Source organism: Macrobrachium nipponense, chromosome 4 (genome assembly GCF_015104395.2).
Source record: "Macrobrachium nipponense isolate FS-2020 chromosome 4, ASM1510439v2, whole genome shotgun sequence".
NCBI classification, from domain to species: Eukaryota; Metazoa; Arthropoda; class Malacostraca; order Decapoda; family Palaemonidae; genus Macrobrachium; species Macrobrachium nipponense.
In genome coordinates this window covers 33,535,365-33,560,561 of record NC_061100.1, presented here as the reverse complement: position 1 = coordinate 33,560,561, position 25,197 = coordinate 33,535,365, and the positions used below count along the sequence as shown (strand labels likewise).

Sequence of the window (25,197 nt, the reverse complement as noted above, 5' to 3'; positions counted from 1 at the left end):
AAGCAATCAGCAAAAAAGAGGTGTTGATGGTAATTTTAGTGATCTAAGACCTGTCTTGTCTAGTGTTCCAGAGGAACTTTTGTTTTTAATCTTTACTTTTGAAGTAAATGTTGGCCCATGAAATTAGACAGTGAAGTACAGAAATCATGCAACTTAACATTGTTAAGATCTGTGGATATGAGGCTGAACTACATAAAACTAGAATTATTTATTTATCTCATAGTGTTCTTACTCTATTAAGATTAGTTTTCCGCACACTGTACTTGATTTTGAAGCTATTTTTCACATTTAAAGAACTCAAAAAATTGGTTCCTTCACAGTACAAACATTTCTCTTAAATAGGTGTATATGAAGTGCAGGCTGGTTCTGTCATTGAGAATATTAGCAGGGAAGTTAAAAGTGTGATGGAGTGAGGTGGCTGAGGGAAATCTTTACAACTTAGTACCTAAATTGACCCATTACTTTTTCTTTGGCTGCTGCAATGTTTACAATTCCCCATTTTATTGTACAGTGTACGTACTAATTTTGGGTTGTAGAGACTGTACTTCACCTTAAGTAATATTTATTGAGTTGTGTATTTGGCGTAAATGTTCTTTAGCATGTCTGTTCTTGAGTTTGGGTTTATGACTTAACAAGGTCAGATTATGAAAAGATGTACGTATGATAGGTTCATGACCCTTGATGAAATTTATCTTCATGTGTTTTGTGCTTACTGTAAGGGTCAACCAGGATTGTTCAAAGGAGTTTCCCTGTGTGGAGTGCAAAGGATGATATGCTGCTCAACAGCTCGAGTTTAGTTCCAAGTAAATTAGGAATAAGGATTTCTATTATACTTCCCTTCATTCTGAAGAGTTCTTCAGCTTGCTGATGTTGTTACTCCCTTTGATTGAGCAGCCTCCTTGTGTCACCACTTGATCCCAGTGCTTCTTTCAGAGTCGCAGGAGCTGCTGAAAGCTTTCTGGCCATCTTCCAAGAGGAAAGAAGAGCCATCTGTTTCCTCTTTCTTATTGCATTTGGCTTTGGCTGCTGCTTCAGGTACCATCCTTACATCGTTACAGATAAGCCTGTTTTGGAGAGGGTTGAGACATCATGACTTTCTGAAGTTGTTGTAACTCCTGAGTCCTCCATAAGCTCATTGCGTCCAAGTCATCAGCCAAAGATTAAAGACTAAGTGAGAGGCAAGGTCAGGGAAAGACAGGGAAATGCCATCATGGTTCTCCATGCTTATTTTCTTCTTTATGCTTGTCATCTCCCTCCCATTCAGCTTCCTCACCTTTGTATGATTGTTCTTAATCCTCAGATTTTTTGAGAGGTGGGAATCAAGTTTAAAATTCGTAATTTTTATAAAAGTCAACTAGCATACTAAGATATGAAACTTTCATAATTGTTATAAATTGAGGGTAAATTGAAACTTCTGAGGAATAATTGGTCTCTTTGTAAATTAGTGTCAGTGCTCAAATATTTTGAAAATATGACAAATTGTTTATGCCATAGTGTTTCTTGTACCTGTTATGTATGTTTCTTGACATATGTAACATTTAGTTATTATAAGATTTTCCTGTGTAAGTATTCATGATACAAGAAACGAATTAAGTGCAAGAAACCATTATGAATTTATGCTTTCCATCATCAGAAAGAAAAAATATAAGGGTTATTCTGTTTTACTCATTTCTTAAGACTTTTGGAACCATAGTATTTCCATCAATTTAAACTATTTAGTGGCTTACTTCTCAGTTTAAGTATTAGTTGGAGTTCATTTTTGTTCATGCACCTTTTCCATGTGTTTCCATCTTGTATTCTTCCATCAGTTTTTCAAGATATTTCCTACAACATGTTGCACATTATCTTCCTTATCAGGTCCCCAGACCTCAGTCTTTCTTCAACACTTCAATAAGTTCAGTTATTGTATCTAGCAAAACCTTGCACAAGAAGGGGCTCAGGACTGATTGCTTTGGTGATTAAAGTAAATTATTCCTTTTTTGGAGATCATTTAGGCACTAGATGATACGAGAGAGAGATGTAAGATGATGCAGTAGTCACTATACAGTGAAGGTAAAAACAAAGCTAACCAAAACTATTTGTAAAACTATTCAGTGAGAAGATTATTTTGATTGTACAAATGACCAAACTAGAACAAAGGAGTAATTGAGAAATAGGCTAATAAAAGCCATCATCATCAGAAAATTTTTCATGACTGGTTTATGAGGTTAGACATATGTATGGAGACTTCTTGAACAATTGCTTTGTAGCTGAATGTCCTTTATGATAAAACTAAGGTTATTGATGGTGAATAATCTAATGACTCGGTATCGAAAACGTTTCCCTTAACCAGGACCAAAACATAATTCTGATTTCAAAAGAAGACATGCAAAAAGAAAAAAAGCAATGTCTAGTAGTATACTTCATTCTAATGATCACAGAATCATGCAACTTAATTTAGCCTCCTTTTGTATATGTTCCCTTTTTTGGCGGACAATCTGAAATTTTTTTATGTTCCAAAGTGAATCTTTTTATTCAAAGGCTTACTAATACATAAAACACGGCTATTAAGGCTACTATTTTGGTTATGGGTAACTAAACATACTACATATGTGCCGTAGATATTGCTACTAAAAATAAGTCAAGCAATTACATAAAGGTAATATTGCAGACTTAGCTTCACGTAAGTCATTGTGCTATGCACAATACCAAAATGGCGTGTGCTGGGAGATGTCCAAAAGGGCAATTCCTTCCCCCTCCTGCAAGGTCAGGCCACGGCTCCTCAGAATAAGGTTGGTAAAGGTGAATCTTTGAAATGGATTCGATCCGCTTTTCGGTAGATCGAAAAGAACGTACGTAACTCTTTCCTCTTTTACCTACACGTATGTTGAAGCATTACATTATCTGAATCCCATTTATTTTTATCCAGAAAATATAACCGTGAAAGTGATTGAAAAAGACTCAGTTTTGACTTAAAATTAATGGTTTAGTCAGTTATAAAATTCGTTTTCTTTTATTCGGTAGAGTTCATTTTCTCAAAATTGTTATTAGGAAGGGACTAATATAAATATAAGCAAAACCGTTAGAGGAACAGCCGTGAGTATGTGTTGTTCACCCAACGACAGATAAGCCATGAAATTATCAATTATGTTTAATTTTTATTTTATGCATTGTAATTTTCTATAAAATCGAAGATAATACATTGGTGCTTAACTGAACCTTAAAATAACATATACTGCTAACACTGAGTATACTTACTCACTCTCCTTGCCCCACTGTCTACCTTACATTATCTGAACCCCATTTATTTTTATCCAGAAAATAAAACCGTGAAAGGGATTGAAAAAGACAGTTTTGACTTAAAATTAATAGTTTAGTCAGATATAAAATTCGTTTTCTTTTATTCGGTTGAGTTCATTTTCTCAAAATTGTTTTCAGCATGGACTAATATAAATATACGCAAAACCGTATGAGGAACAACCGCGAGTATGTGTTGTTCACCCAACGACAGATAAGCCATAAAATTATCAATTATTTTAAATTTTTGTCTTATGCATTGTAATTTTCTATAAAATCGAAGATAATACATTGGCGCTTAACTGAACCTTAAAATAACATATACTGCTAACACTGAGTAGACTTACTCACTCTCCTTGCCCCACTGTCTACCTTATTATTTGGTTTATTCCCCAAATCTTTGGAAATAACAGACACACTATAGACCTAATTTCCCTAACGGTTCGGCGAATACTGCATAATGTAAGTCTAATTCCCCAGGTGTTGGGGAATAAAATGCCATAAAACTTATTCCTCAACATAGACTAATACGCAATCTAAGCTTTACTTCTGCGAGGTTTGTGGAATAACGCATTTTAAACTTTATTCTCTAAAATTTGTGAGATGTACAAACATGAGCTTTATTCTCAAACAGGTATGCATGCACAGGTCATTCTTATTTTCACAATGGTTGTGTAAATAGAGCAAGTCAAGCTGATTTCCACATCTGTTAGGCAAAAACCATCTTCTGCGAGCCCTGTTCCCTCAGGCTTTCTTCTGTTTCTTGGGATTTGCTGTGTATGTTTATATGGCCTTGTCATTGATACCTAACGTGGATCTTTGAATTATGTTTCATTTTCCAGAATAAAGATGCAGGATTCAAGAAAACTCTGGCTTGGATATGACGTCATGTAACTGAAAATTGACGCTCTCTCTCTCTCTCTCTAGGGAAATGACAGGTAATATTAACAAGCTTCTTTTCAGATTTATTTCGTAGTTTTGAATGTAAATTTTCCATAGTTCTTGTTAATCACGAAAATTCATTAAAGATGGCGCCATTTTTTCATAAGGATCCAAAGTGCCGATATCACTTCCTTGTCCCGTTATCCTTGTTTAAGTTCTAAATGCTATTGGAAGTTGTAGCTGTGATTGTCGAGTTCTTGGGGAAGTGGATTTGTGGAGTCGACATAACTGGTTGAGAAAGTGTCCTTGAAGGTGTTTAGGTATGTGGAGATTTTTGTTGAATATGTCCTATATATTTATATTTTTTTTTACCAAGGGTTTAGTATATGGTTTTAAGTTTCATATTATTAGGTTATAGTTTTTATCAGGAAGATATCGCTTTGAACAGGTACTGAACCCATAGCAGGGAAATTTATCAAGTTTGGAGGTAAAGGCCATTATAGGAGAGATTGCACGTCCTTTAATATTTAATTTTACTGGAACTTTGTATATACCGGTTTATAGCTAGTTAATTTTATCGGAATAATTCCAGGAAACTTTTTAAGCTTTTGGTTAGGTTAAATTTGCAGAGTCTGTTGCTTGCAGAAATGATCTAAATGTTTTTAAAGTTGCAGAAGAATTGGAGTTGTTCAGTATCTTGTAAAATTCAATTTTTCGTTGTAATTCCAGTTCGCTTCTGTCTTCATTTGATGCTTTATTTCAAAAAATTTGTAATAAGGCACTCAGAACTACTATTGATCTATTAAATGTTTCGAATACCGGTCATAAGTTGTCCTCGAATCTGTTTGCTACGTTATAAGAAATAAATGACTATTATCTTTTTAAAAGTTTATCGAATTTCTTGCTACTACCTTGCCAGTGTAACTTAAATTTCTAATTACTCCTTGCTCTTCGAGGACCCATATCTTTTAAGAGTGTCCTTCAGAATTGATTCTTAATCATGGTCATGTAATCTGTTGCGCTTTTTTTTTCTTAAGCCAGTGTTTCGGTTACATTTTTAATCCTTTAGAGCTGTTTCTGGATACCTTTTCGATTTAGGTAAGTCCTGTAAAATCTTATCAAGAGACTAGCTCTTTATATCGTTGGAGGAACCCGAATCAGATGGGACTACCCCTACAATTCTATGTTGTGAATGTTAAGTTCGTAAGACTGTTAGTTTATTACCATGCATAACTTCAAACATCTGTGGCAGGTATCAAATAGGAATATCTGAAGGAAAGTAATAAATTGTGGTTATTGCTAGTTTCATGTAACAAAACTTTAACTACTCAAATGGGATAAAGATACCTAACATAGTGAGTTTGAGGAAAAAGCCTTGGAGGCCGCAGTAAAGGAGCAGCAAATACTGATCATGATTAATACATAGTCTTCAAAAATGGCCTAACATTCTTATATGGTAATAGGTAGATTTTTTTAAATTTTGATATACCAGTTACTGCTAAAACATGCTAAATGACTGATTCCGCTAATACAGCGGACATAATTTTGAGGGGATATAGGTTTAGCGGAGCATTTATTATTTTTTTTACAACTTTAGTTTTGAATATAGGGAGTTAAACTAGTAGTGCTTGCAGAAGATAATCAGTGTAGACCTCAGATCCAATCCGATTTTGAGTAGACCTCTCCGAAGTGAAATTTTTAATAAGTGGAATTGGGCCTACTACTGGATTAGTGGGAAATTTGGTTTATGGATGAACGACCATGAGTCCTAATGTATCACTAAGTTAATTGGAATCTTGCAAACTGCATTTGTTATTCTTGCAGTTTGAGCTGCTGATTAGTTTAGGGTTCGTGTCGCACGAAGATGAGAACTGGCAGGATTTCCGTAAAATTTCCTACTGCAAGAATAGGGTACATAAAAGGTAATTTCAATGGTTTAAGATAGATTTGACAGTTGCATTCTAATGTTGGTCTTCAGCCCAAGTATTGGATGTAGTATCTCATTAGTTGAGCTGCAGCCTGCAGGTTGGTTAATGAACTTATTTGGTTAATGTTGCACATGAGACCACAAAGCCACTTTTGCTGACTGAAAAGTGAAGGCTGAGCATTGACAATTTACTTTGTGGAGTAAGGCCGGGTAAGGACTGCTAATGATGGAACCCCCTAGATTTGTTCATTTTTTGCCCCCTTGAAATTTTACTTCGTGGAGATTTAGTTTAGTTGGGTTGATAATTACAGGGTTTTTTTGTCAGTTTTGTGAAGCTGAAGTTTCACTTGCTGCAAGTTAGCAAGATTGCATTTCCCGGTCTGATTATGATATCTTGTATGCTCATTATTTTCCTCATTTTTATCCATGTGCCAGGGGTTTCATGAATTTGGTTTTTAACTCCTTAAAATTGTTAACGTTAAAAGATTAAAAATTTTTTCCAATAGGATTGTGTAGGTGACTACTAATCTTTACAGTGTTTACATAAGCCTGTTAATTTTTTTTTAAATGTAGCTATAAATTAAAATCCTGGTTTATTTTAGCTACTAGGAAACAGGTCTCAGAATTTTTCTTTAAAAATCTTGCCAACTTTAGCACATTTAACATCGAATAACATAATAGGAATTAAAACAAACTGGCAGAGAAGCTGTCCTTATGAGGTCAGCATTGCGAAGTACTTTTTGGCAATATCTCTAACTGTTAGAGGTACAATGATTGTTAGGTTAGGCGGAAGATAGGTATTATGGACGGAGAGAAGTGGAAGGTCCTAAGAACGATAGACTAAAAATATATTGAACTGAATATAAAATTTAGACCAAACACTGGGACCTATGAGGTCATTTAGTGATGGAACGTAAATTGCACTGAATTAATTGCACTATGAATGAATAAACTGTGGATTAGGAGATATTACAGATAGGAAGATAAGAAATATTTTTTATAAGGAAATAAAGCGCAGATGGTCTATGTATATATTTTTTTAAATAGGAAGATAACCTAAGAGGTCAGGAGGCTGTAGTAGCCGGTGATTTGAGATACAAACTATGAAAATTAAAGTCTGTAAGTGAAATTACTGATGGATGAGCACCAGTTGCATTCGAGGTGCAAATTGAGATGTTGAGGGTACTTAAGGTGTAAGAATTGTTACTGGGAATAGGGTAATCTGGTAAGAGGTAGTAATGCCCAAATAACTGACAAGAACCGGCGGACCCTTAACTGAGGGATCTGTGGGAATGAGGAAGAACCAGAACGAAAGGAGTGGTAGGGTGTATTTAGTAAAAAGATGGTTTTTCACCCAGCGACACTGCTCTTTTCACCATTTCTCTGCTTTTTTTTTCACCTGCTGTCCAACTAATCGCTAATTAGCCCCCACCTGTTATTCAAGAATGTCACACATGGTACTATAATCACACATGAGCCATGCATCTGATGTCTAGGCCATTCCCTTACGACGCTCCTGGTTTGCTGTTAAGCCAATCACAGGGCTGGAAAGTGTCGCTCGAGAGTTCACAAGGGTAAGATTTATGTTCATAAATCTTAAAATTTATAAATTTCATTACACTGTTTTACCTGCAGAAAAGGAGTGTTAACGAATTTTATCACTTGAACATCTTCGAGCCAGTAATTTGAGGATTATAATATAAGAATTATGAAGAAAATGTCATATAATAAAAAAAATTAAGAGGGGACATAGGAAGACTGATTGTAGCAAAAGAAAAATTAATGGGATTAATAAATTTCCTCCAAGGTATTATCTAAGTAACTATTTTCAGATTTTCACAATAGGAAATGGAGGTGATAGTGATAATGTTAGTGACGATAATGAAGTCTTAATATAATTTTTTTTCCATAAGACTACTACTATCGAGGAGTCTTGATCATGATTACAGTGATAAAGTGAGCAACACCTGACTACACAATGAGATTAATATTCGTAATATTTTTAATCTTTTTGCTTATTTTCATATTGATAGCCCTACCTATAATTTTTTGGAAGCTGTCTTTTCCATGACATTTAAGCTACGAAACTAATTTAAAAAAAGATTTAAATGATGAATGCACTGCGATCTCGTGTAAGGAATGAAAATAAATTTATATAGAATTTAAATTTTTATTTTACTAAATATTTTGGCATTAAGTTTACTGAAGTACATGATTTTCTTATTTTAATCCTTAAATCATTGGCTTGAAGATGTTAAGTGATGAAATTCGGAAAAACTTCTTTTCTATAGGTAAAGGTAAAACTAGGTGTAATGAGTCATAATGTTTGAAAGAGGTCTGAACATAAATCCTACCTGTGAACTCTAGAGAGCCTGAGACTTTTCAGCCCTGTGATTGGCTTATCAACAGCCAATCAGGAGCGTCATAAGGGAATGGCCTAGATATCACATGCGCGGTTTGTGAATCTATTATAGTACCTTGGGAGTTAAATGTCTTTAAATATCGATGAAAGGTTGTGAAGGGATGGTTAAGTGCTGGTCAGCTAATGCTAAACTGAAAATCCATTCACAACAAAATGCACAATGTGTAATGAAAGAAATTGTAGAATTTAGTAAAGGCGAAATATCAGTGAGGTAACGTATGTGAACATTTAAAAAGGGACTTCGGTAGAAAAAAAAAAAAAAACAAAGGTAACAAACGTGAAAATTTAACTGAATTTAACTGAATGTAACGTGCGCGCGTGTGTGTATATAAATATATTTGATTTAACTTTGGATTTAGGCTGAAGGCCAAGCACTGGGACCTAAGCGGTAAATCGGCGCTGGATCTGTAATTGACAGTAAAAGGTTTGAAAGGTGTCGCAGGAGGAAAACCTCGCAGATGCTATGATTAAGAGAATATAGAAGATAAAAGTAAAAAGAACAAAAGGGTTGTAGCTAGGGGCCGTAAGCACGGTGCAAGAACCTACAGTGCCTAAAGTTAATAGCATGAGGTGCAGTGAATGTACTAAACCTCTACGGGGTATAATATATATACATGAAGGTATTGACGCAAAAGATTAGAAAAAAAATCTGGTCCTGCTACTGCTAAACAGTCACTGCCCTTGTTTTAATAAGTGTGGTGTAAGACTCGTTCAGATCTTGATTTTGAATTTTGTTGACAGTACACATAAGGCTCCTGTGACAGGGTTCAGGACTGAAATTGGTCATTGGATTTTTTTTTACCAATATACTTTCCTTTGGTTTTGTGAATATACTGGTTGTTGGGATCAGTCAGGAGAAGAAAGCTTGCGGTGTTTTGAGTGGTTCACAAAGTACAGTTAAATCACGCATTTTTAAATTTTTTCAGCTACGAACGCATGGTAGCATTAACGTGTGCAGGAAGAAAATTTTATTAAGTGAACAATTTAGTTTAATACCAAACAAGGGAATTTACCTTGGGTAACTTGGAGGGAGGTACTTACGGCCTGGGTTTTTACAGTCTAGATTTAAAAAGTAGCTTTAATAGTAAACTTTGCAAGTATCAAAAACTTATGCTGAATCATTTGTAGATAAATAAAAACCTTGAAGCAGACTTAACAATTTTCCATTGAACAGGCTTTGCGCGCTCTTTCATCAAATTAGAGCTGTCGTCAGTTGCCATACCAGCTTACAGAAAACTGCATCGCAACGTTTACTGTAGATGGAAAGTATTAAGAGAACTACCATAATGTTCTAAAGGGTCCACAATAATACAAAGTGTAAAAAGTCCGTGTATAATTTTGAAGACTTTACAGATATAGCTTTCGAACCCTTCCCTGGGTTCATCTTCAGTCCAAATGAACAAAAAGTTACGACAAGTGCAGAGGTAAATTAAAAAAAAAAAAAAAAAAAAAAAAGACGTTGAAGATCGTTGACAACGGTCGTTAGCTCGTTAATGGGCCAGGAGAAGAAAGGATGGAGTTAACAACTAGGTGATACCCTCCCCCCTATCTTCTCCTGGCCCATTAACGAGCTAACGACCGTTGTCAACGATCTTCAACGTCTCTTGTTTTTTAAATTTACCTCTGCACTTGTCGTAACTTTTTGTTCATTTGGACTGAAGATGAACCCAGGGAAGGGTTCGAAAGCTATCTGTAAAGTCTTCAAAATTATACACTGACTTTTTACACTTTGTATTATTGTGGACCCTTTAGAACATTATATATACTCTCGTGATAGTTTCCATTGCAAGTAGAAATGGTTGTTGGTTAATTTATCCTTTTATTACTGAGGTTATTTTTTTTTTAATACCGGAGAGATGACGTTATTCCTTTGTGCAGACAGTTGTCACACAACCCAAGTAACTCCAGTGCCATGTGGCGCACAGGGCTTCAACCGTCCACTCATGACAAGTTCTAGCCCCTCCTAGACTACTACAGTGCTTATTCACGTGTCTTGAACTATCCATATAACTTGTCCAGTAATCCTTCCAGGCTGTAAGGACATATCCTAACTGACGCCACCGGAAGTAATGGGTATTTGATCTATGTATATCTTGAAGAGGTCTTTAAAGTTCATAAGTATTCTCTAAGTATACAAAAGTATTATCACACTTGACCGAGCACCCCCTTAGCCCTATTTACTTGTGTCAATAGTAGAGATTTTTCTTACTTTTCAAAGATATCTAAGTGGCAAAATCATATAGGTTTACTTCTCCAAATCGGCGTTACTGTTATAAAGACTTTACACCAGTTCTATTTGCCTAATACTGAATCTTGCACACTTATGTTCGGCACAACATCTACACAGTTGCTAATCAAAATTACAGGCTGTGATTTTTTTTAAAAATTTGATAATTTGGAATTTTGACAGTTTACCAAATAAGTCACACGGGCTACCCTAATGCATTGTTTTCGTAAAGGGCACATTTAACATATTTGCATAATAAACCACTTGTGTATAGTAATTTCCATGTCCATTCACCTCCAGATAGCAATTTTGTCTGCTTAATGAATCAAAGGTAAGTGGTAAATGTTTTTAGCCTGACGTTATTTATGCAAAGGGCTGGTTAAGTATTTACGTAAAGTTTGCGATTTCAAGTTTGGCGTGCACATTGCTGCTACCAGAGTTCTTCAGCCTTCCAACCTCTGTTGCCAAACAATCCGTATCAGCCGATTTAATATTTTAGTTCGGCTTTGGTTACTGTTTAGTATTCCTTGTGCCTTGCAAGGAAATATGTAAAGTAAATAGTATGTAAAGTAAATAGTAATAATTTGGAAGTCTCTGGGAATTTTAAGTCTGGCATATTGTATTGGTCACGCACGAATTGGTCAGCGTTTGTGCGAAACTAAGACTTTAATACCTTTTAATGGTTCTTGCCTAAAGTTAGTATTTTTAGAGATATGCTAAATTACGTGGTTTTGACAAATCAAATGAGTTTGTGTATTTGAAATTTTTTTTTTATATTCAGGTTTGATCTTTGCCGAAGGAGACAGCGTAGATCCCTACACATTGAAATCTAATTTCTACAAGACTAAAAGCTTCCTTTATTAGTCCCACAATTCGAAAATTACTATGTTTTAATTTTATGGATACTGGAAGCTAGACACCCAAACTAGTTTTACCACTCATTGTCTTTAATTTTTTTAAGTGGAAGAGTTCGTTTAATGTTTAATAGTTCTACTAGGGACCAATTCTTATCACCTTGAATACTAAATCGATTAAGGTTAGGGTACGTATCTGAGGCTTAAATCTGCAGTGGGTGGAATGGATAGTGTTTGATAGTATTTGGCAGTTAAGCCATCTCGTACTTTCTGAATACAGATGAAAATGTACAAAAACATTTCGGAAGTTAAAGCACTGAATACTGGGAATAAATTAGGGCAGTGCTGATTATTTGGCTTGGGCATTTGAACGATGGAGGGCAAGAACCTTGTAACCTTCAAGGTAAGAAGTTGATTTTTGTGCCACCCTAGTTAAATATCAATGTTGCAACAATCATTACAGATATAGATAGATCTTAGATGGTGTAAGGTTGCAAGGCGCTTTAATGTGAATTCTGTTAAAATAGTGTTTTAAGTACAAAATTCCATAATGTAAAGTAGTGTGTATTGATCTGGGGTGAAATGAACGGCCCCTAAAATGTGCTATTTAGTTCAGTTTATCCTTAAAGTACGCTAAAGTAAAAGGAAAGTTTATATTAAAAACTACTTAACGAGCTAGTTGCCTGTGTTGAATTTAAGTTACTAATTGAAATATTTAAGAATCAAATAAAACATTAATGGAATAAAGCTGCTTGCTGGAAACCTAGATCTTTGGAAGCCTGGACATTATACGTTACTGAACTGTTCTGTAGGCTGTCCTAAGTCAATCTTAAAGGTTTGAAATAGGAAATAAATAAAAAAAAAGTTAATATTTAATAGAATGGAGTTCTTAAGTTATAAGAGCGTTTGATTAGTTGTTGTTTGGGGGCCAGTAAGTTAAATGACGCTGAATAGGTTATTAGTCAAGGGAAGGGAAGAGCTGAAATTATGTAGAAATTCCTACCAGAATTAAAAGCAACAAAGTTGCATATAAAGTTCTATTGAAGCTGGCTACTGGTGAATTTGGTATGTTAAGGGCTTTTAAGGTGGTACTGAGTATAACATAGGTACTTGATGGTGGAATTAAGGGTTCGAGATGGTTGTTGAAAAATTTAATTCAAATAAATTTTCAAGGAAATTAGTCCTGAAAGTAGGTCCAATCTAGATTAGGATCTGTGGTAGTCTTTGAGCAGAAAGGAATATCCAAAGGCTTATAATATATAAGCTGATGAAAGACAAAAAATCCATGATGACTGTTGTCCTCTATGAACTCAGACAGCTGAAGTAAGTCAAAGCTAGAAGGTCAGTTGCAAAAATACGGTCTTAAGAACTCATTTTTCAAAATCATCCACTAAGGATATGTTTGGTAGGTAACGAATGACTAGTTATATCCAAAAATGGTCCAATTCGAAAGAATTTAAAGAAAATTCGCGTGATATTTAGTAGCTAATCTCTGAAGGAATACGGTAAAAGAAAGTTAACAGATAGGAATGTAGGTGTGAGCTATCAAAATCCTACTTGTATTATACCACTGCTAATTAATTTTTTGGAATAAGGCAGTTTTCAAAGTTTTTGAAAATAAATTTGGGTTTTCTTAACATTTACATAAAGATGAACAGTGACCCATTGGCCTTTACAAACACTTAGTTTCTTGCGAATTTTATCACTACACATTGCAAAACTTTGGTATATTTTTAATCTGTATATTTAATGCGTTTGGAAGGGCTCTTGAAAAAGGCTGTAATATACATTACTATCGAACCAACTGGGGAAAAGTTTGTTATAAAGGACAGAAAGGGAAGAGGGAGAATTTTAATACAATAGAAGTGTGCCCGCCATTTACGTTATCGGGAGGTTTTTTTTAAATGTAGAAAGCAATTGCAGTAGCCATTGGTATTGGCAAAGACAATATAAAGCTGTTTGTGTTAAGTGAAAATACAAAGCCGTATTGTTTAAGCAACAATTCACAAAAGCCCATTCGCAATTTTAATGATTCGACAATGTTTATTAGGAGCAGTCGATGCCCAGTGAATTAGTATAGACCAAAACATGAAGTAAACCGTACGTGAAGTTTGAAATAATGACGCCATAGGAGGTTCATTAAAAAGTATTCGCTCTTCCCGTAAGAAAGGTCGTTACCAAAATTGGTTAGTACAAGTTTTGTCCGAAGCTAAACAGTTTTCAGTTGACGAATGAATATTTTGTATTCCATCAGGGTATCAAGGGAATGAATTAGCACATGTAGGTTTATTATTGTCATTGTTGCTATTTGCTTAAGAGATTTGAAGAGGGTAAGTTAAGTTTCTCTAAACGAACTTGCTTGTGGAACACTCATATTTTAAGAGCTAAGGTTTACTGATACCCCATCCAAATGCTTCAAATACAAATCCAAAGATTTTGTGATGGAAAAAAAAGTCGGCCTCCTTGTGATTCAAAATAAATTATTGTAAACGCCCCAAGAAATGTAAAAAAGAATGTGCTCATGCAATGTAATTTTACACACAAACTACTTTTTTTCCACACCGTTCAGTCTGGATTAATTTAGCAGTGGCTCACGGGGATAAGTAGGTTTTAAAATGCTTCTAAACATAGGCGACATAATTCAAAAAGATTTTAGTTTGAAATCGATGATAGAGTATCACAATATCTTGCATTTAATATCTTAACATAGTTTATCTTTTCCTGTCACTGGTTAATGTGAACAGTAATAGTGATATTTTTGAGAGACCCAATCTGTAAGTAAAATTATAGTACTTCGTGTGGTCAACTAGCACATCAATAAGCGTGTGAAACATGTGTATATAAAGCTCTCTACCTGCTGTATATAATGGCGCTGCGGTGTGTGTACTTCTTTGTTTGCATATTTGTCATAAGTGACCAATGAAAAATTAATTTCTTTCTGAGAAAGACGGTGGAATGAAATTCTGCTTTCAACAGCAGTAGCGTTAAATAACAAGCTGGTGGTTTCAAAGAATTCTTGTAGCGTTCCATAGGTGGTTTAAACAGATTTTAGATATTCGTTACCACCTAATAAAATAAGGGCATGTCAAGTGAAATAAAAATAAGGTTAGAAACACGAGTGGCTAGTCTGCAGTATGTCATGTCCGAATATTCGCGTATGCCAGCACCATCCGTCTACGTAGAGGGACCGGTGCATTTTTCATGAGGAAAATTGAACGAAACCTTGGTTATTTCTGTATAGTTTGGTTAAGTAGTATTGCCTGTCATCCAGAGTTCCTCGGAAATAGCTAATAATCATTATTTAATGTTGGGATAATTTGAATGTTAAAGGAATGCGTACACTACGTACGTAAAATACAACGCAAAATGCCTCTTACCTTACTTTGGTTCTAGGAATGTGTTTACTGGTGTCGAAAGTTTAAGTAAATATTATCTTGTGAATTTTATCTAGGTTTAGTCGTGTCGTATGTGGTTCGAAGGCTACTAGGAAGAATTGTAGATTTTTTAAAGCTTAATTTTAGTAGGTGGGCTTTTTGTGCAATGCAAGGCAGCAATCAAACCAGATTCGGTAGCAGTGTTTCCCTTTATCTTTCACTGGAAATTTTTTTTTTTCATTGACCAAATTACATTGCTAAAAACGTGATAATGCGATTCGGTTGCTATGTTAATTTGCAATTGACTTTATACATATTACTAGCATCAAATTAACGCTTTAACTAGTTATATAGCTGTTTTCAGGGCCGTGGAATGGAGTACTTTTCAATTCCTGAAAAGATTTTCTAACGTGTCATGAAAAGCGCATAAGAGAATGACTCGTACATTTTATAAGCGACAGCACCGTGTTTCTAGAGCACAATTAGTAGATCGAAGCTTAAATGTAATTCAAGAGTAGAATACTTTATTAGCATTTTCGTTACCCAGAATATTAAATAGCAAGTAACATTTTGTTCAAGTAATTAAAGGGTGGCATGGTATTTGCTGCACGACTCGCTCATTCAGCGCGCACTTATCAAAATGGGAGACAAAAGTTTGTTGTACATATTTTCATATTATGGCAATTAAGTTCTTTGGCAGTGACCGGTGTACAAGTAAATGATGGAAATAGTTCACTTAGCAGTTTGCTGCGTGTCTGTTTTACAGTATGTTGCTGGTCACATAATAAAGTGGAGAAAATTAAAGTGAATTACTGTAGTTGAAAACTAAGCATAAACAAAATGCTTTGGACTATTGCAGAGTTACGTAAAGACGAAAACGCGAAAGCCTACTTGTTTTCTTTGTTCAAGAAAGTTCGAGTATATCTGAAGAATTCATGAGAGTTTAAAGTGAATGTAGAAAACACTATCATGCTTACCATAAAAGCTAGTCCTGAAATTTGCTAACCATAAGGTACAGGTCAATGCCGGTTAACCGATGCTACAGCAGTAACAAAAAACATACCAAGTAACTTTATTTTTTTGTGCATGGCGGGTCCAATTATTTTTACATATGACTCTGTAGCAATTTCTATCACATGATTTAGCGTTTTCGAAAATCGTAGAAATTAGTTTATGCATTAAAAAGTTTGAGGTTTATCAATATTGTAATTAGAACTGTAAAGTATATCGTATTTTCCAGTTTCCTGCTAAATTGAGCTTTTCCAGCAGTTTGTTTTATTATTTTTAATAACCTAGTTTTAGGTTTCCACTGTAATTTGATAAGGATATTATGTTAAACAGGCATCTTAAAACCTTTATGGTATTCTTAAATAAATATCTATCTTAAAAAGATATTTTAGTCTGTTAGTCACATCTTAGGACAAAAAATACTAAACGACTTCTGTCGTACCTTTGTTGTCAGATGGAGGACACTGCTGAGGTGGTTTCGTTTCGAGGAATGTTGAAGGGCTTTTCCTATACAAAATTCTATAAAAACAAAAAAAACGATTAAGTACGTACTGCAGTTATGGCCAACCTTTGATAAATATCTGAAAGACAAGTTGAGTTTCCTAGGAAAAAACAAGTTTTGACTAAGACGAAAAAATGCTAATTGGAAATACTGTTTAGTATATATTGCTACAAATCTCATGTTACGACAAACTAAGTTTTATTCTCGAATACAGAAAAATTATCACGATTCGCATGGTTGAACCATTTTTTGCTTCGACCATGGATGTAATGTGAACGAATTGAGAATTAATTAATCCCTTGTTCATTACTCAGAATTATCAGTGTGCAGATTTTACTTAATAACCAGTGATAATGGCAACTTAATGAAATTTTCAGTGATAGCCATTCCTGCCTCCATTGTGTCTAGCTATAGTTTCAATATATTAGTGGATCAAGTAAGTTCTTTTTGGGGCCGAGAATGTAATAAAGCCGTGAATTGGTACCAGCAACATCACTGAAAACTTAATAGTACAGTTTAGAAAGTTTCCATTATTCTATGAGGAAATGTGTAGGCCCAGTTTTGTGGCACTAAATGCTGCCTAAAGTCAAAGCAGACCAAAATACCCAGGAGGAATTGGCTGTCAATAAAGGGGGAGGGGTACATCTGATAAATGAATACGCTTCATAGGAAGGCTTTCAAAAATCAGTATAGATATGACGACTGGCAAAACGATTCATAAGTTTTGTTATTTAAGTGTTTCTCGACCAACTCTGTGTGTACGTAATAAGCATCCATAAGAGGAATGGGATGTGGCAGAGGTTTGCCACGTTTATAACTGTTATCAACAGCTCTACTATGAGATTCAGGGCCTTTGTAACACTGTTTTTTCGCAATAACTTTTTATCCATGCATTTCATAAATATAACGCTTATTCAGAATACATATTATATCAACACATAAATTTTGAGTGTATTCTGCACTACGTAGGTTGAATAAATTTGGTACTTATAATGTAAAAGTGACCTTTTTTGAAGACGGGCCAACTTACTCAGAGAAAAGGTTTCGAACGCACTCGTTACGTAACTTATGACAGCATTTCTTCCCTCTTTCTCGATGGATGATTGGCTATACGTAACGAAGGCTAAACCTCTGGCAACAATGACATACAAATTTAAATACAAGCAAAGCAGTACACCTTTATGAACTCTGGAACCTCTCCACTGATAATTGTCATAATGAACAAACCAACAAAATGTTAATAAATACAAAAACACTTCGATTATTAGTCTAACTCCCAAAATAAGTTTCCAAAGAAATTAGTCTACTTTATAGGTCACAATCAGATTGACAAGATGTAGGGAATAGTTGGTAATTATCATAAACATAGTAGACAAGCTTGATTTGATAACTGCTATATCCAATGTCAAGCAATTTTTATTTATTGGCTATCTACCTATTTACTGGAAAAAAAAAAAATAGCCGTACCGTATATTGGCTTTAAACCTTCGCAATAATTATCGACAGAATGGTGACTTCATGAGGCTCCACCCACTTTCGCCTCGTTATAATTGAGGATAACACTGAAGGCTACCATGGGCATTGTTGGATTAGAAAATTTAACTTCTGGCTATAAAAACTAATTTCTCGAGTAGTTGTAAGAAGTGCTAAATGATCCTCAAGGATCCCAGCAGTTGGCCTAAACGTTTAACTCTTGTATATTATGGCTATACTGTTGCGGCACTACTGCTACAGTAGTATTACTACGCTAGCACTGATACCCCACCCACATCTATGTATCGTTCCGCCATTCATAAAGTCTTTGGGTTTCAGAGCCAATGGAATTTCTGTCTGGTGGATGTGCGGGGGCAACATTTAGTCAAGAGGTGTTTGTTTGACCTTGCTTACGTAATGAATGTTTTTCGACTCTTGGCTCGTAATCATTGGCCATGGCGTCGCTAGATCATTTTAATCTATAAAAAATTAAAACTATCGGGTTTAGGTTATTGATAATGCTGACAAAATTTGTGTGGGGTTGTAAAATATACATATGTCAACTTTCAGCTACATCCGATGCTTTGACAAGGAGCAAAGTCCAAAAAAACAGTTAGAGACCCTGAATCTCATAGTAGATGAAGGCAAGTGCCATTTTAAGCAGCTCGGAGATTTATTTTTTTTCAATTTTGAACTTGGATTTCCTTTCCATACTACTGTTTCTGCCCATAATGGTTTACCACTTGGCCCCGCCATCATATTCCTTTAGAATACTGAAACAAGTTAATTCGTCTTTGTATAGTTAAACTTTTCGAAATGGCAATTGGTCTTTCCAAAAAATTTTTTTTCCTTTTAGCATTTTCCTGGCCACTGGCGTTAATACTTTTCCAACTTCTAACTGGATTTGTCCATTATTTCTGTAGACCAGTACTGAAGTCCGATTTTTCAACATAAGTTGTTTCGAATTAAAAGTTTCAAGTATTTTCAAAAAAAATTGTCGTTCGATTAAACTGCGCATTTTTTCTCTATTTTGCCTGAAGAAGACAAATTAAAAAAATTGAACAATTATTACCGCCCCGGGAATGAACAGTCACAACACGAATGACTAGTCCAATTGTTCCGTTGGTTCAAACCTTGACGAATACTATACATTTTGAAACGTTAGAAATGTAATACTTGTATGTAAGTATTGGATACAGGAATTCATAATTTAGTTTCAAAGTTTGTGTATTTGTACTTAACCACGTAAAGCGCTAGTTTGTAGTTGTAAACTCACCTTGAGAAGCTTAAAAACATGAGTTTATCACGTCTTTTAAAGTATTATTGGTTGGGGGTAATTTCTAAACACTTCTAATATGAAATGTAATATGTAATGGAAAATGCAAACTTAACAATTGTATATGGCTTCATATCGTGTGGTATGACTTTTTCTGCCCGAGAAAATTTCACGCTCAGTAATTTCAAGCCACATGGCATTTTGGTAGTCTGAAAAATTAGTTTTGAGCTTATTTATTTATTTTTTTTTTGTTTTTTTTTAAATACAATTTGCTGCATACTGGGATTTTAAACTCAAACCAATGATCAGCACTTACACTAGATATGACATTCTTAATTTTAAAAGCAGCCATATTGGGAGTAATGTACCACTGACAGCATGTTTAGAGGGTAGCAACATTTTTCAATCTACAACTATTTAGCTGGCCAGCTTACGGCTCTGGTTATGTGAATTCATATGAATGGTAAGACACGTAGTAACATTCCTTGGTGTATGGCCTTGTCAAGTACAATACGTAGTAGTAATGATGGGTTCTAGCTTAAGTGTTTAAGATATAAAATTCATAATGTTGTGGTTAAATTTTATAAAGAAAATAATCCACCAATAAATTGTATTATTGGTAAAAGTTAAAAACTTGAAGCAAGCTTTCAAACAACGGAACAGCGTTATTAGTTATAAATAAGGATAGCGAGTGGCAGTTTTCCTAGGTTGAGTTTAGAAAAGGAGAAGAGTTAATTGACAAAGACCCTTTATTATATAACCTGTCCTTGAGTATATCCCATGTATCTTATGCATAATGCAACACCACATAATTGATAGTTTCTAGTGTGAAGTAACTTTTAGTTTTACATTTAAGAAAAAGGCAAAACATCTAAATTAGTAGTATAGTAAAATAAAATAAAATAAAGTAGTTGAGTAATAGAAGCCTGTCAAGTTGAGGTGTTACTTAATAGTAGCACTAGTGTAAACAATAAGCTATTACGGTATTTTTTTTATATTAAAAGTAAGATTTTATGTAAAGCAAAATACGATATATGCAAAGCCGGGTTCTTAGTCTATAATAAAGTTCATCGGTGTTGTAATGTAAGAATGGTAATGGCAGGAGAAAAGTATTTTTTGTTTGAGCAATTACTAGTTTTTTATTCAAACTAATGCTAAAGTCAGTTTTCATAACGCATATTAAATATGGGCAAATAAGTTTTCATAAAGCATATTAAATTGTTGCCAAATTAAAAATGAAGTCTTGTACATGAAGATTACTTTTATTTAGAATTAGTCGTCAGTATTTTCGAATAGTGTTACTTAGAGGTGACTTTTACTTTAAAACTGCTTACATTTGTTATTCGTGCAGTTTGAGCTGCTGCTTAGTTGAGGGTTCGTGTTGCACGAAGATGGGAACTAGCAGGATTTCCAGATTTTCCTACTGCAAGAATAGGGTACATAAAAGCTAATTTCAATGGTTGAAGATAGATTTGGCACAGTTACATTGTAATGTTGGTCTTCAGCCCAAGTATTGTAGTATCTCATTGAGCTGCAGCCTGGCAGGTTGGTTAATGAACTTATTTGGTTAATGTTGCATCTGAGACCACAAAGCCACTTTTGCTGACTAAAAAGTGAAGGCTGAGCATTGACAATTTACTTTGTGGAGTAAGGCCGGTAAGGACAGCTAATGATGGAACCCCCTAGATTTGTACATTTTTTTTTCCCCATTGAAATTTTACTTCGTGGAGATTTCGTTTAGTTGGGTTGATAATTACAGGGTTTTTTCAGTCAGTTTTGTGAATCTGAAGTTTCACTTGCTGCAAGTTAGCAGATTGCATTTCCCGGTCTGATCATCTGATATCTTGTATGCTCCTTATTTTCCTCATTTTTATCCATGTGCCAGGGTCTCATAATTTTGGTTGCAAACTCCTCAAAATTGTTAACTTTAAAAGATTAAAAAAATTTTCCTATAGGATTGCGTAGGTGACTACTAATCTTTACGGTGTTTACATAAGCCTGTTAAATTTCTTTAAATGTGGCTATGATAATTTAAAATTCTTGTTTATTTTAGCTACTAGGAAACAGGTCTCAGAATTTGGCTTAAAAAATCTTGCCAACTTTAGCACACTTAACATCGAATAACCAAATAGGAGTCGAAACAAACTGGCAGAGAAGCTGTCCTTATGAGGTCAGCATTGCGAAGTACTTTTTGGCAATATCTGTAGCTGTTAGAGGTACAATGATTGTTTAGTTAGGCGGAAGTCTGGAGGTTTTATGGACAGAGAAGTGGAAGGTCCTAAGAACGATCGACTAAAAATATATTTAACTGAATATAAAATTTAGACCAAACACTGGGACCTATGAGGTCAGTTAGTGATGGAACGTAAATTGATAGTATAAAGTCACAAAGGTGTAACAAGAGGAAAACCTCGCAATTGCACTATGAATAAATAAGCTATCTGGATTAGGAGACTTTACAGATAGGAAGACGGGAAATATTTTTTATAAGGAAATAAAGCGCAGACGGGCTACGTATATTTTTTTTTAATAGGAAGATAACCTAAGAGGTCAGGAGGCTGTAGTAGCCGGTGATTTGAGATACAAACTATGAAAATTAGTCTATGTGAAATTACTGATGGATGAGCACCAGTTGCATTAGAGGTGCAAATTGAGATGTTGAAGGCGGACCCTTAACTGAGGGATATCGGTGGGGATGAGGATCGAAGAACCAGAACGAAAGGAGTGGTAGGGTGTAATTAGTAGTTAAAAGATGGTTTTTCACCCAGCGACACACTGCTCTTTTCACCATTTTTTTTTCACCGGTTGTCCAACTAATCGCTAATTAGCCCCCACCTGTTATTCAAGAATGTTTCACATATGGTACTATATTACACACGGGCCATGCATCTTATGTCTAGGCCATTCCCTTACGATGCTCCTGGTTGGCTGTTAAGCCAATCACAGGGCTGGAAAGTCTCGCTCGAGAGTTCACATGGGTAACTTAGCCCTATTTACTTGAGTGTCAATAGTTTTGATTTTTCTTACTTTTCAAAGATATCTAAGTGGCAAAATCATATAGGTTGACTTTTCCAAATCGGCGTTTCTGTTAAAGACTGTACACCATTTCTATTTGCCTAATACTGAATCTTGCACTCATATGTTCGGCACAACATCTGCACAGTTGCTAATCAAAATTACAGGCTATTTTTGTTTTAAATTTGATAATCTGGAAATTTGACAGTTGACCAAATAAATCATTGACACGGGTTAACCTAATGCATTGTTTTCGTTAGGGGCACATTTAACATTTGCATAGTAAACCACTTGTATATTGTAATTTTCATGTCCATTCACCTCCAGATAGTAATTTTGTCTGCTTAATGAATCAAAGGTCTTGAGTGGTGAATGTTTTTAGCCTGACGTATATATGTTAAGGGCTGGTTAAGTATTTACGTCAAGGTTGCGATTTCAAGTTTGGTGTGCACATTGCTGCTACCAGAGTTCTTCAGCCTTCCAACCTCGGTTGCAAAACAATCAGTACAGCCGATTGAAAATTTTAGTTCGGCTTTGGTTACAGTTTAGTATTCATGTACCTTGCTAGGAAATATGTAAAGTAAATAGTATGTAAAGTAAATAATAGAAATTGGAAGTCTCTGGGAATTGTAGGTCTGGCATATTGTATTGGTCAGCATTTGTGGGAAACTACATTTGAAGAATTCCTTTTTTTTTGAGATGTGCTAAATTACGTGGTTTTGACAAATCAAATGTTGAATAGTTGAGTTTGTGTATTTGAAAGTTTTATTTTTTCTTTATTTTCAGGTTTGATCTTTGCCGAAGGAGACGGCGTAGATCCCTACACATTGAAATCTAATTTCTAAAAGACTAAAAGCTTCCTTTATTAGTCCCACAATTCGAAAAATGTTGTGAAAGCTACGAACCACAAAGTAAGGGGTCGTTAGTAGTGAAGATTCCCACTGTAGACTGTGAAGATTCCCACTGTAGACTGTTGGGAGTACTGTAAATATATTTGGTCAGCAACTTTACTTTCTTTTACCCTTGTAACATCTAACACCTTCGCATGAAATTTTTATTCTGGTGGCTGGACATAATTAAATTTTTTATATATATCCAATTTGGATACATAGGGAAATGCGGTTCTGAGTATTTGAGAGTTTGTTAACGTGTACAGTTAAGTCTCAACTTATAATCATTTAGTAGTGAAATTACTAGTTTATAATATAGTAAAATTACTAGATAATTTTTTAACTTTATGGATACTGGAAGCTAGACACCCAAACTAGTTTTAACACTCAGTGTCTTGTCTTTTTGCTAAAAGTGGAAGAGTTAGTTTAATCTTTAATAGTTCTACTAGGGACCAATTATCACCTTGAATACTAAATCGATTAAGGTTAGGGTACGTATGAGGCTTAAATCTGCAGTGGGTGGAATGGATAGTGTTTGATAGTATTTGGCAGTTAAGCCATCTCGTACTTTTGAGTACAGATGAAAATGTACAAAATGAGAGAAGCATTTCGGAAGTTAAAGCACTGAATACTGGGAATAATTAGGGCAGTACTGATTTGGCTTGGGCATTTGAACGTTGGAGGGCAATAACCTTGTAACCTTGAAGGTAAGTTTATTTTTGTGCCACCCTAGTTGCAACAATCATTACGGTATATAGATATATCTTAGATGGTGTAAGGTTGTAGGGCTTTTTAATGTGAATTCTGTTAAAATAAAAAGGGTGTAAGTACAAAATTCCATAATGCAAAAGTAGTGTATGATCTGGGGTTAAATGAACGGATTTGGCAAAGCAATCCCCTTAATGTGCTATTTAGTTCAGTTTAACCTTAAAAGTACGCTAAAGTAAAAGGAAAGTTTATATTATAAACTACTTAATGTGGTAGTTGCCCTGTGTTGAATTTAGATTACTATTGAAATATTAAAGAATCAAAGAAAACATTAATGGAACAAAGCTGCTTGCTGGAAACCTAGATTTTTGAAGCCTGGACATTATGCGTCTGAACTGTTCTGTACGCTGTCCTAATGGTCAATCTTAAAAGTTGAATAGGAAATAAAAAGTAATATTATATAGAATGGAGTTTTGAAGTTACAAGAGAATTTGATTAGTGTTGTTTGGGGGCCAGTAAGTTTGAATAAAGCTGAATGTTTTAGTCAAGGAGGAAGAGCTGAAATACGTAGAAATTCCTACCAGAATTTAAAAGCAGTAAAGTTGCATATAGTTCTATTAAGCTGGCCACTGATGAATTGATATGTTCAAGGGCTTTAAGGTGGTACTGAATATAATATAGGTACTTGAGGGTGGAATTAAGGGCTCGAAATGTTATTGAAAAATTTTATTCACATTAAATTTTCAAGGAATTAAAGTCCGAAAGTAGGTCCAATCTAGATTAGGATCTGTGGTGTCTTGAGCAGAAAAGGAATATCCAAAAGCCCTTATATATATACGCTGATGAAAGACAAAAAATCCATGATGACTGTTGTCCTCTATGAACTCGGACAGCCAAAGTCAAGAAAGCTAGAGGTCAGTTGTTGCAAAAATACGGTCTTGAGAACGCATTTTTTAAATCATCCATTAGGATATGTTTGGTAGGTAACGAATGACTAGTTCATATCCCCAAAGAAATAGGTCCAACTCGAAAGAAATGTAAGAAAAAATCGCGTGATATTAAGTAGCTAATCTCTGAAGGAATACGGTAAAAGAAAGTTAACAGATAGGAATGTAGGTGGAGCTATCAAAATCCTAATTGTATTATACACGCTAATTAATTCTTTGGAATAAGGCAGTTTTTCAAACTTTTTGAAATAAATTTGTGTTTTCTTAACATTTACTTAAAGATGAACAGTGACCCATTGGCCTTTACAAAAACAATTGAAGTTTCTTGCGAATTTTATCACTACATATGCAAAAACTCGGGGTATATTTTTAATCTCGTATAATGCGTATGGAAACGGGCCCTGATTAAAAAAGGC

At 34.8% G+C, this 25,197-nt stretch overlaps 1 long non-coding RNA gene across 1 annotated transcript; it reads left to right on the top strand.

Moving 5' to 3' along the window:
- Positions 1–4,414: 4,414 nt before the first annotated feature.
- LOC135210847 (uncharacterized) lies at positions 4,415–23,241 on the top strand. The gene is made up of 3 exons (XR_010313583.1): positions 4,415–4,478; positions 11,516–11,991; positions 23,023–23,241. It is a non-coding gene; the product is annotated as an uncharacterized LOC135210847 (long non-coding RNA).
- The last annotated feature ends 1,956 nt before the right edge of the window (positions 23,242–25,197 follow it).